General features: G+C 36.1%; 1 protein-coding gene across 1 annotated transcript in view; it reads right to left on the bottom strand.

The window, feature by feature from the left end:
• DCBLD1 (discoidin, CUB and LCCL domain containing 1) overlaps nt 1–13,690 on the bottom strand; it is a 113,213-nt gene that overhangs the window by 63,827 nt on the left and 35,696 nt on the right. The window lies entirely within an intron of this gene.

Raw genomic sequence — 13,690 nt, 5'->3', positions numbered from 1 at the left:
AAAAGGCAATTAAATGCCCTGGATTAAGTCTGGAAGTTGTACCTGCTTACATATTACAATCAATTAGAGGTTTTGCGTTATCACTGCAAACCATGCAATTCAAGTCAGTTAAACATTTATGAAAAACTTACTATGGGTATGCCAGACACGGTGCAAAACACTAGGGATACAACACATTCCTTGCCTGCAAGGAGCTCATGTTCGAACAAGGAAGACAACATATAAAAGGGAGCTAAAAAGGGGATATGATGAAATCTTGCAGACAGGATGGGAAATGATCAGAGGAGGTGTGAGTAAGAATTGAATTCATCTTGCAGAATGGAGAAAGTGAAATTCAGGAGATCAGTCAGGTGAGAAATGAAGAGATGCCCTCCCTAAATAGAGATCAAGGCAAATTCTTCAATGTCTAACATTCTCCAATCAGAGGGAGGGAGGGGCCCCAGGGACAGGGGATGTGAAAGAGGAGTGAGATTTAGAGTTAATTTCATTTTACTGAATAATGACTTTCTAGAGATCATGAAATCAAGATCAGCCAGGAGAAAAAAATGAAGACATTTTATTCTTCACAAAATAAATACCTCTGGTGCCAGAACTATGCTAGCCAAAATTTTTTGGTGCCAGAATTTCCTGGCATTCAAAATATAAGCATTTTAAAAAGTAATTTTCAAAAAAGTACCTCATCGCCTTCCTTTAGTTTGACATGTTCATGCTGCCCTTAAGAGATAAAGAGTGAGGTGGGTTACATAGCCACATTTCATTCTTACTCTTGATCTGGAAAAGTATCATGAAGGAAATGGTTTTGCAAATAATTTTTTTCAACTGGTAAACGTATTTGATTGAAAGAGATGAAAGAAAGGAAAAGGACCAAATGTACAAAAATATTTATACCAGGTCTTTTTGTGGTGGCAAAGAAGTGGAAATTGAGGGGATGCCCATCAACTAATGAATGGCTGAACAAGTTGTGGTACGGGATTATGAAGGAACACTATTGTGCTATAAGAAATGACAAGCAGGATAATTTTAGAAAAACCTGGGAAAACTTATATGAACTGATACAAGGGAAATGAGCAGAACCAGAAAAACATTGTACACGGCAATGCTGTCTGAGGATAAATTGTGAATGACTTATCTATTCTCAGCAATACCATGATCTAAGACAATTCCAAAAGTCTTATGACGAAAAATGCTATCCACTTCCAGGGAAAGAACTGAGGGAATATGAGTGCAGATTGAAATATATTTTAAAAACTTTTAAAATATTACTATTTTTTGGTTTTTGTTTTCTTTTGCAATTTGGCTAATAGGAAAATGTTTTGCATGATCGCTTTTTTTTTCAAATTTCAACTTCAAATTAATTGTCTTCTCTCTTTTTTTATATGTTGCTAGAATTTTTAATAATCATTTTCTGATATTTTGAGATCTATGTTCTCTCTTTCTCTCCCTTTCTTCTCTCCTCCTCAAGACAGCAGGTAATATGATATAGGTTATATTTGTGCTATCATGTTATACATATTTCCATATTCATCATGTTGTGAAAGAAGACATTAGGAAGTATATGAGGCTAGTCTTGAATCCAGGACCCTTGTCTCCAGGCCTGATTCTCTATCCACTGAGCCATCTAACTACCTCCATATGAGTCTTTCCAGGTTTTTTATGAGTACTTTATTCCTCATTTCTTTTAGCACAATAGTATTCCATTACAATCATATACCACAACTTGTTCAAAATTGCTTGTCTACTGAGGGCAGCAGCATCAGTTCACAGAAGCTTCATCAGGGCTGGGAAAAGACATAGCTATATGAGGACAGTCCTAAAGCAAGTCTATTAGAATTTCAGTGGGTATTACTGGGCTTTGGATGCCCTATGAGCACTAAATAACTATCTGTTTGAATAGGCCACCTTAGAGGCAATCAGGCTGTCCTTGTATAACCACAGGAGAGTGGTCAGCAGCAGAGAAATTCTTGAGGCACTGAAGCAGGTGCCTCTGGAAGGATGGACAAACTTCTGCTCTGAGAGCTAGCTGAAACTGCTATCACATCACTGTGGATACAGTTATTAATAAAGCACCTTTTTTTAAAAGGAAATAAAACATTTTTATTGAATATCTGTGTAATAGAGCGAGTCATTGGTAACAATAATCAGGAAACTATTGTGGGATTCGCTACAAAAAAGAGAAACAAAATTTTAACTACTTTGTCGAAAAATGAAGGTAAAGTACAGTTAAAGTTGTTGGCTCACTGGCCATGGGCCATTATGGCAGCATAGAATACCCCAATATTTCTACAAAGTATGGAAAAAACTCACACATAGGAACACTCAAGCAGGCAGTAAATATACACAAAAGGCAATAAGAGGAAGGAGCTGAGAGAGGGAAGAACCAAGGGAGATAATTGGAAATCGAATTTTTTAAAAATGCAAAATTTTGGTTTACATGTAATTGTGAAAAAATTTAATATTTGGTGGATTTGGATAAGATGGTTATTTCAGGCAGCATCTGAAAAAATATATTATAAAACCATTTAGACAAATAATAAATCCAATGCTGTATTATTCGCCATATATATAAAGACTGGAGGATTTCAGATCTAGGATGCCTCTAGTAAATGTAGATTTCTTGAGGGCAGGTACTATCCTTCTTTTTGCTTGTATTTTATATCCCCAGTGCTTATCCCTGTGCCTTTTCCATAATATGTACTTAATAAATGCTTGCTGACCAGCTAGCTACCTGACTGATCTGATGATAGAAATTAACTTCTGGATTTGTCTGAACTAAATTCTATGCTCCCTTTTAATTAGCAATCAATCAATAATTTAAAAAACATTTATTAAGCAGTTTGTGTGCTAGGTAGCCACTAAAATATGAACTAACAAACAAAAAAAATCCTTTTCTCAAAAGCTTACAGTGGAAAAGGGAGCTGACCACAGTGAGTGCAGAATAAAGAAAAGAGGAGTATGGGAAAGAAGACAGATTAGGGAGTTCCAGATGATTTGAGGGAGAATCAGAAAACTGAGGGTGAGCTAATGGAGTCCTAATGGAAAAGATTATGAAGAGCAGTGAAGGGTTTTAAGGAGAGGGTGATAGATATGGTGTATAAAGCAAAAAAAAAAAAAAAAAAAAAGATAATTTAGCTAACAGCACTTTGGCTAACTGCAAAAGAAGAAAAATGAGGGCAACCTGAAGCAGGGATAAGAAAATGAGTGAGAATAAGGGTCAATTATGTTAAAGGAGTTAGAAAGTAAAACCTAAAGAGAATATTCTAGAGAGGCAGAGACTGGTGATAATTAGTTGCTGTAACGAGCTTTGAGTTAAAAATTGAATGTAGACAAGGAGAAATTTTCTCAGATGCATATATGTATCACTCATTAGAAAATGGATATTTTGGCAAACATATGTCTCTATGCATATGGGCCATATGTCTTCAGTGTGTTCTTTTCAGCATTCTAAAATTATTACTATGTCTTTGAAAATATGCACTATAGGGCAAGAAAGTTGAATCTTTGCTCACTGCCTCATCAATGTCAACAAGGATCATAGGGAACTATAGGATGATATTCTACTGTAGCCAACCTGTGGCATTCTTCTGATTTCCCCAATACTTGCAGTCAAGTATTTATATTCATTCTTTATTTGAAAAAGCAAGAAGAAATGATAAGCAATTTCTTCCTAAAGGTGGACTACTATTTAGTTCTGTTCAAAATTCATTTATATTTCTAATAGGGCCCTCATTTATCAAGTACATAAAGAAATGAGTCAGATATATAAGAATACAAGTCATTCCCCAATTGATAAATGGTCAAAGGATATGAATTACTAATTAGTTCTCATTGGCTTCATGTGAGCATTGTGATTTTTTTAAAAGGGTTTTTTACTGCTTTAGATATGACTTTAAACTTCTTTAAAATTGTTATATTATTCACATAAGTTAGATCTATAGTAAAGGTCAGAAGCCAAAACACCAAAGAATTTATATTACTCCAAGAAGTGGCAGTAGCACTCGTCAATACTCTTTAAGTACTTTACACCTTCAATATAAAAACATAGGAATGTATACAAAGAGAAATGAACTGAAAATCAAAACTGTTATAATCATTAATCTGGGATGAGATGGATGCCACCTTGACTGACAGGGATGGCAGTTGAGAGATTTGGAATGTTCCCAGGGGCCGTGAGCCAGGGGCAAACTTCGGTTAGCCGAAGGAGGTCTCTGAACCCAGAGGCTCAGAACTGGAGATCACAGATCTCTGAGTTGAGACTTAAGCAAACCTCTGTGGATCAATCTGGGCAGAGGGTGGCTGAAGGGTGGTTAACAGGTGGTTGAAGATGAAGAGGGTAGGAAAGTCTGAATCTATTTCCTTGCTAGACTGTGAAAGTTAGTGAACCATCAATTCTATTGGTAGGAGAGCTGAGAGAATACAAAGACCATCAATACCTATCTTCAGCAATAGCCTTCCCTATTCTCTGGCTTGGCTGTGGTCAGATCTGGTCAGAGATAGAGAGAGAGGGTGAAGACCTCAAGCCTCCACCAGCCTAGCAGCCTCCAGTCCTGATTGTCAATTCCTAATCCTTTACCTTGTTATCATTTCCCTATCAATAAATAGTGTTTAATAGCAAGTACCTTCCTGAGTGGTCATTCTATCATAGCCCTTAGGGAGTTCAAATACGCAATCAGATCCTAATCATTATCCAAAGCTAATCAATAGCCCTTTACCAATCTATCCAACCCAGGTTGGGCCTAGAGAGGTTAACCATCCACCTAACCTCTCAAGGGTCCTCACTTGGACAGCTGTTAAAGGAATCACTGACAGGTTGATCAGCCAAGCCTGTCAGGGAGAAGAGGACAATTTACAGCAGCAGCCAGGGTGAGAGGAGTAGGTGTTCCTCCCCGCCAACTGCAGTTGAGGAGATCATAGACAGATACACATCATTATCATTATACATATATCTCCACTATCCCCATTCTTTTAACAATACTGACCAGGTCAGTAAACATCACAGTAGGAATGGATTTCAAGTTGAAATATGTATCTTTGGTTTTATGGTACTCTTCGAAATACTGGTGAATTTGGTCAAAGTTATTTAAGAGCTTTAAAAGGCTACATCACATTACAAGGCTAAAGGTTTTTCATTCCTCCAGTGTTAACTTACCCATGCCCTTTATCCATACTAGTCCTCACATATATTATTTGGATACAGAGCCCAAGGCAAAATTAGATAAAATCATTTATAATAAATGGGTCTGACTCATCTACTTAAAATTCTGCTGCCCTATATCTCTTTCATCTTGATCTTTTTTAAATCACATATAGATTAGGTTCTAATCTTTCAAATCCTTTTGAAGCTAATTTTAGATTAAAAAAAACTGCCTTATTCTACTTCAGTACTTCCTTAAAAAGGAATCCAGTATATAACTAATAAATTCAAATGTGAGAAGTTTCTTCGTTGTCCTTTTGAATAAAATGATTCTATCACAGTTGGAGCATATTGGTTTTTTACTGCCAGCTGCAAAAATTATCACATCTAAAAAATCAGAATTAATTAAAGCCATGCCTCAAAAAGGTAACAAGGCAACACACAACTAGAGCATTTTTCCATATGTATGCACATATATATTATTTACTTAGATAATATATAATATAATAAATATATTATTTACTTAGATAATACATAAAAATAAATATTATTGTTTTCATTTGGTTATAGCTCTCCTCAAAAAATAGTCAACAGGGTTCAGTGGCTTGCTTGGAGTCACACAGCTAGACATGTCTGAAGCCAAATTTGACCTCAGGAAGAGGAGTTTTTCTGATGCCAGGTCTAGAACTATATCTACTGTACCACTTAGTAGCTCCTGGTACTGTCTGTGCTACCTCTCAAGTTCGATTCATTGGTAATTTGTTAGAAATACTCAAACCTACTTCAGCACTTAGCAAAGTGCTTGGCACATAGTAAGCACTTGATAGATGTTTGTTGGTTGATATGTCTCTCTTTAACCTTTTGGGAAATTTATACATTCTTTATGGACTATGGTATTACCTAACCCCTAACTACTAACACCACTGGAAGAATACCGATGTTAAAAAAAATGAAACTTTGTTTTAAGGAGAAACGCAAGATCATAAATTTATTTTTTTATTTTTATTTATTTCACCAATGGCCTATAACAAGGTTTTATTTTTTATTTTATTTTTAACTTTTATCTTGAATATTTTCCCATAGTTACTACATATTTCATGTTCTTTCCTTCTCCCACAAACCCTCCCAGCCCCACTTAGCTGACGCACAGTTCCACTGGGTTTTACATGTATCATTGATCAAGATCTAATTCCATATTATTGATAGTTGAACTAGAGTTATTGTTTAGTGTCTACATCTCCAATAATATCCCCATCAGCCCATGTGTTCAAGCAGTTGTTTTTCTTCTGTGTTTCACCTCCCACAGTTCTTCCTCTGAATGTGGCTAATTTTCTTTCTCATAAGTCCCTCAGCCTTGCTCTGGATCCTTGCATTGCTGCTAGTACAGAAGTCCATTATATTCGATTTTACCACAGTGTATCAGTTTCTGCGTATAATGTTCTTCTGGCTCTGCTCCTTTCACTCAGTATCAATTCCTGGAGGTCATTCCAGTTCACATGGAATTCCTCAAGTTCTTTATTCCTTTGAGCACAATAGTATTCCATCACCAAAAGATACCACAATTTGTTCAGCCATTCCCCAATCGAAGGACATTCTCTCATTTTCCAATTTTTTGCCATGGTTATAAATATTTTTGTACAAGTCTTTTTCCTTATTATCTCTTTGGGGTATAATCCAAGCAATGCTATAGCTGAAGCAAAAGGCAGATAGTCTTTTAAAGCCCTTTGAGCATAGCTCCAAATTGCCATCCAGAATGGTAGGATCAATTCACAGCTCCACCAGCAATGCATTAATGTCCCAATTTTGCCACATCCCCTACAACATTCATTACTCTCCCCTGCTGTCATTTTAGCCAATCTGCTAGGTGTGAAGTGATACCTCAGAGTTGTTTTGATAGGCATTTCTCTAATTATTAGAGATTTAGAACACTTTCTCATGTGCTTATTGATACTTTTGATTTCTTTATCTGAAAATTGCATATTCGTTTCTCTTGCCCATTTATTGATTTGGAGATGGCTTGATTTTTTTGTACAATTGATTTAGCTCCTTGTATATTTGAGTAATTAGACCTTTATCTGAGTTTTTTTGTTATAAACATTTTTTCCCAATTTGTTGCTTCCCTTCTAATTTTGGTAGCATTGGTTTTGTCTGTACAAAAACTTTTTAGTTTAATGTAGTCAAAATTATTTATTTTACATTTTGTGATTTTTTTCTAACTCTTGCTTGGTTTTAAAATCTTTCCCTTCCCATAGATCTAACAAGTATACTATTCTGTGCTCACCCAATTTACCTATAGTTTCCTTCTTTATATTCAAGTCATTCTGAGTTTATCTTGGAATAGGGTGTGAAATGTTGATCTAGGACCAATCTCTCCCATATTGTTTTCCAATTTTCCCAGCAGTTTTTGTCAAATAGTGGGTTTTTGTCCTAAAAGCTGGGTTCTTTGAGTTTATCGTAGACTGTCTTGCTGAGGTCGCTTACCCCTAGTCTATTCCACTGATCCTCCCTTCTGTCTCTTCGCCAGTACCATATTGTTTTGATGACTACTGCTTTATAGTACAGTTTAAGATCTGGTACTGCGAGGCCACGATCATTAATTTAGTACTGTACAATTTCCAAAAAGCAATTTAGCCCACTTTCCTCCTCCTACTTAATCCTGGGCTTGGGTCATTGCCTATCTAAGACATTTATGCTGATGAATGAGCTCTATGGATTATGCACCCATCCATCCATCTGCATAGCATGGTCTGGACAATAGAGTCTTTACTTGGTTTCCCAAGTAGACATTTAGACGCGATTATGGATTCCCCACAGAAGGCTGTACGATAGTCTGAGGCTTGAAGCAATAAGCACAATGACATCTGAAAACAGGAGCACCCAAAGGACTTTGCCTTCTATAGGAAATTCTTTTTCAATTCAATGTTTGAGCAGGACTTCCTTCATGATGGCAGCAAATAACTTCTGTAAGCATTTGATCTTAATAAATCAGAGGGTAATTGAACAATATGTTTTCTGTTCTTATAACTTACAAGATATTTTAATATATGAATGGGAATTATTGGACGAAGGGCTTTACTGGTTTTGGAGTCAAAGTCCTGTGGTGTCATTTTGCTTGTCTGGACTTGGAGCAGCCACCGGTCATTTTTTTCTCCTCCTTTCCCCCTTTCTTTTCCTCCATACATGTCTCTTTGTGTGGTCTCTTTATCTCTCCCCAAGGAATTAATGTTTAAAAATGACTAACTTGAAATGAAAAATAAGTGATCTTAAAAAAATTGGTTCAAATCCCACCTCTTAACATTTACCATAAATGTGACCTTCAACAGATTACTTACCCTTCCTGATGTTGTCTCCTCATCTGCAAAATGAGGGGATTAGACTAACTGGCCTTTAAAGACCTTTCCAGATCTATCTATCTATCTATCTATCTATCTATCTATCTATCTATCTATCTATCTATCTATCTATCTACATAATCCTTTGATCATCTTGCTCTACCAAATGCAATATATTTTCATTGTCAACAAATAGTAAATACAATAGGATCTTATATGTTCTCTGCTTTTAATTCAATTATATAACTATAAAGATGGGATCCATTGTAGAAAATTAATTGCTAGGGCAGCTAGGTAGCACACTGGGTAGACTGCTAGGTTTGGAGCCAGGAAATGCTAGATTCAAATCTAGCCTTGGACACTTTTTAGATGTGTGATCCTGGGCAAAACACTTAACCCAGTTGCCTAACCTTACCTCTCCACTACCAAAGAATTGATTCTAAGATAAAAGATAAGGGTTAAAAAATTATTTGCTAAAGTCTGGCTATTACCTCATTTCATAAAGCTTCATGCCCGAGATAGATGCATGGGTTATTCTCTAAGATTTTAGATTTTGGAGAGAAGGGAAAGAAGGCTTAAAGATTATTGTTATTTCCATAGTACCATTTTCTGTTTTGTTCCAAGTATTCTGCATACACACCTCTTTCAAATATTAAAGATGATCCATCTGGCAATATTGTAAGAAATAGCAAATAATAAAATGGCAATAATCCATAGTGGTGGCATCATACTTTTTTCTCTGCTCTCAATAGCATGAGAGAGCAAATACAAGTTTTGACTGACTGCTGTGATGCCTGTGTGGGTGGTCAAATTTGTTGATAGTGCATTCTGTTGTTAGGAATGTGAATTACAAAAGTGCTTTCAGTGTATGAGCCAAGAGTTATTTAAAAAAAAAACAACACAATGCTGACATGGGGGTGAAAATTTTTAAAAAATTAACTGCACAGGGATGTGGTGAAAAATGCCTCTTTTCACTGATGAATCTTTTGCAAAGGTTAGTTGATAAAAGTTTATGACATAAACACACATATAGAGAGAAATCGAGCAAACCCTACATGTACAGTTCAGTTGATTTTTTGAAAAATGTTCATGGTTTTGGAATATCAAAGTTATTTCAAATAAAGAGTTGGGAACTGGTTAACAAAAATCAAACTGAATACAGCGGTCCTTCTAATTAATGAAAAAGGCATGTTGCAACACCATGACGTTACGCAAGTAGAAATTCTGTGAGATGTGGCAATAGATATCTAAAAGATAAACTCTCTCTCTCTCCTCCCTCCAGATGAAATATGTTACTTCTACAGGCTCAATTAGCTACGAAGCCTCCTTCAAGGCATTTCTCTACCCAGTAATACAGAACTGTACACTATTATAGCCTGGAGAGTGCTGACTCTACTGCCAGGAGACAGTAAGGCAGCTAGTTAGCACAGTGGATAGAGCACTGGGCTTGGAGTCAGGAAGACCTGAGTTCAAATCTAGTCTAAGGGGGCAGCTAAGGAGCAAATCATTTAATCCCAATTGCCTGGCCCTTAATGTTCTTTTGCCTTGGAACTGATTCTTAAGTATCAATTCTAAGATAGAAGATAAGGGTTTAATTTTAAAAAAATCTATTCTCAGACATTCACTAGTTCTGTGACCTTGAATAAATCACTGAACCTGTTTGCCTCAGTTTCTCCAACTGTAAAATAGGGATAATAATGCTCCTACCTCCCAAGGTTGATGTGAAAATAAAATGAAATAATATTTGTAAAGTCCTTAGCAAAGCAGCCAGCACACATATAGCTCTATAAAATGCTATTATTGTTTATTGTTATTATTACAGTTTATAAGGTGACAGAGTCATATGAGCTCTAAGAATAAGGAGCCAGATTAAAGACCAGGACCCCGAAGAGTCATCTAGACCCGAGACAGTGTCACTATTGTTTCCTCATGAGATACACCGTATCTGAGAATTCAGTACTGATAAATCTAGAACATCTCTCAACCCACTCATCACTTCCAGGATGACTCTGTCAAAAGCTCTGTCTCCAAAGGATTTGTGGATCAAGGTTTATTGCTATATAACACAGTCCAACAAGAAATAATTTGCCAAACAATTTAAATATTGGTGAAACTAATACTTGATACAAAGATTGCCTTTGGGGTAGCCAAAAAAAAGAAAGAGTTCTGAAAAATGCTAGACATTTTTTTCTCTAAAGCATGGGGGGAAAAGCTTATATGGCTCTCAGTTCAAGCAAAAACCTACTTGAGAGAGGTTTGATCATTTCCCCCATCTTTACTAATGACAAAGCTTTGGAAATGGAGAAAGATTAATAATTAATTTACTAGTTTTTATTGCTATAAGTGAATTATAGTTCTATTACATATTAGTAGAAGCATCTTTGTCTCCAAACTTCAGGAATTCAGAAATATTATCAGCTTCACCATAAGATGAATGTTTCTTTTGAAACCTAGCATATATGACACATAATTAATCTGTTCCTTTCTCTTATTTCCACACATTAGAATATTTCCCACCATCTCCACATAACTCAAAGCTCCCAGAGTTTCCTCAGAAACCTGTCTAGCAGTGAGTGACCTGACCATTCTCCTTACTCTCACCCCACCCACACACTGCCTTGGGCAATATGATGGCAGCAAAGGAAGACTAGACCTGCCACTTTGTCAGCAAGTGAAAATTAATTAATTACTCATGGCTGGAAAAGATAGGAAAGAGGCTTTCCCAAAGGAGACAGGATCTGCCCCTGAAGCACCCTACCTTACCATTTTCAGCTTCCATTTAAGCTCTGACATGCAAACACTTCCCCAGAATAGGAGCTATTTTCCTAGCTAATGTTCTTCAAGCACTCCTTAGTAAGCTCATAAACATTTGATGATGAGAGGTACTAAATAGCAAATTGGCCCTAGAAGCCTCAAGCATTCCCAGATTTCTGAGTTTTCCACTTAATACAAATGGGCAATTCGGTCCAAAAGAAAATAGCATCATCCTTATAAGTTTCCAACTACTTGAAGCTCTTTGTAGGAGTAATTAAGCAGCCTGTCATTAACAGAGACAGAAAATACCCTGGGATAAAAATCTTAAGGGATTTTTTTCCCATGGTGTCTGTCTGGGAAAGTTTCAGTAAGTGAATTTGCTCATCACTGGTCTAGACCTGTAGAGTGTGGGAGAACTCAACATGGGAGAATCAACTTTCTTGGCCAAGAATGAGAGGAAGGCCAGTCCAGCTTTATTAGTAAACTTATAGCCCCCACGTCTGAGAAAAAGATTGCTAACAGCTTCTCTATAACAATTGGCAACAGTTTTATAGAGCTGAGCAAATTTTATGTCTTTTTTAAAATATTATATTACGTTTTAATGTAAAAAAGGCATACATTTCGCTCAGCTTTATAAATATAAAGCAAAGTGCAATTTTACATTGACTATGTAAGTGAATGTAAAAAAGAGCCCCTTAAATATTTAAATTTAAATTTAGTAAAAACATTTTTAAGTGCTTTAGTACACCTTAGGACTCCTAGAAACCTGCCTACAGGATAGACTGGGGTTTCAAACTCGAGTCTAGTATTTCTAACAAATTTCTCAAGAAGTCTTTATTAGCATCCACAAGCCAGAGACTAGCAATATAAAGGCAGAATAAAAATAAGAAGATTCCTGAAGGTCCCCCCATCAAGCATCTTTTATTATACTCAAAGGAACGTAAGGAGTGATGGGAGGTGGAAAACATAGAAAAATAAATACAAAATATATGCAAAGGCATTTCCAGGGGGAGGTTGTGTAAGTCTAATAAGAACAACAATTTATAATCAATAGAACAGGGATTTCAGAAGGCATAATAAAAGGGGATGGCAGAATGGGGTAGGGACACAGGAGGGATGGGTTGATGAGGATGGATATGAGGAATCAGGGAGTGGGAAAGTTATAACTTAGAATCACAGGGATCCTGAATAAAACCAGAGGGTCACACTCTTCACAGTAAAAGTTGGAAGAGGGAAAAGAGATAGGTACATGTAATTATTTGGGTGATGGTCAAGGCAAGGGTCTGTGGAGTCCAGGGATCTGGCTGATTATAGAGGGAGGAGGATGATTTCCCTGGTTTAGCATCCAAGAGTCATGTGTTACATAATGTCTAGTTCTCTTTGGCATCACTTTCAGAGTTTATCCACAAAGATCAAGGAAATAAATTCTGATTAAATCTGGGGTTTATAAAAATGCAAATTTGGGTAGTTTCTACATTCACAAATATTTCAACAAAATTCTCTTATCCACGAATAAATAAACACAAAACAAAGTAACTGAGAAACACATTAGGGTATTGCTTTATTGCATTTGTCCTTCACCCTATGAATTATGTTTCTAGTATAGATATTCATATAGCTTACCCAAAGGGTTCTTAACCTTGGGTTTACAGAAGAATTTCAGAGGCTCCATGAACTTGGATGGAAAAAAAAAATTTAAATAATCTTTGATTTCCTTTATAATTTTATGTATTCTATTTTGTGCAACTAAAATTATTAAGCTCCTTTTAGACAGGACTTTTTTTTGTCTTTATGAAGGAAAAATAGGTACCACAATCATTTCACCACATCTTGATGGACTAACAACATAGAAATCCTCCAACCTCCTGATGGTCTAATTGTAGAAAGAAAGGAGAAATAAAATGTAGAGTAGGTAGGCAGCTTCAAAGAGAAGGTAGTCTCATCCACTGTTGTAAGAAAAATATTTACAGGCATCCCTTCCACATTGTGACTTTCCCACCCTGCTTTCAATATATCGTGGGTCAGCAAAAGAAACTAAATGGGAATTTTGGGGGAGTTTTGCAGAAGTCGCAGATGACATGTGAAGGCCAGCAGACAAGTCAGGAAAAGTTTGGAAAGTCAGGAATGTTTAAAAAGACTTCATAGTGTTACATTAACTTTATATACATTGCATTAGTATTATATATATTATATATGCATTGAGCTACTATGACATTAACTAAAGCCTATGGTTGAATTTTTAATCCAGATTTTATAATAAGGTACTATAAGTACCCCATAAAAGAATAAAGGAAAAAATTCAAACTTCTTTGGTATGAAGGGCCAAAAATATTTATGCAGATTTTCCAGATTACAGGGATGGAGAAGCACCATGCCTTTAACCTCCCCCCAAAAGTTGAAGGGATATTTGTATTGTTTTTGGATAAGAGACATCTGTAATATTGTCTAAATGGTTTATCTCAACCCTGTAGTT

Source organism: Gracilinanus agilis, chromosome 4, assembly GCF_016433145.1.
Source record: "Gracilinanus agilis isolate LMUSP501 chromosome 4, AgileGrace, whole genome shotgun sequence".
In the NCBI taxonomy this organism is placed as follows: domain Eukaryota; kingdom Metazoa; phylum Chordata; class Mammalia; order Didelphimorphia; family Didelphidae; genus Gracilinanus; species Gracilinanus agilis.
The sequence above is the reverse complement of the archived record's forward strand: the minus strand, read 5'-3'. Positions and strand labels throughout refer to the sequence as shown.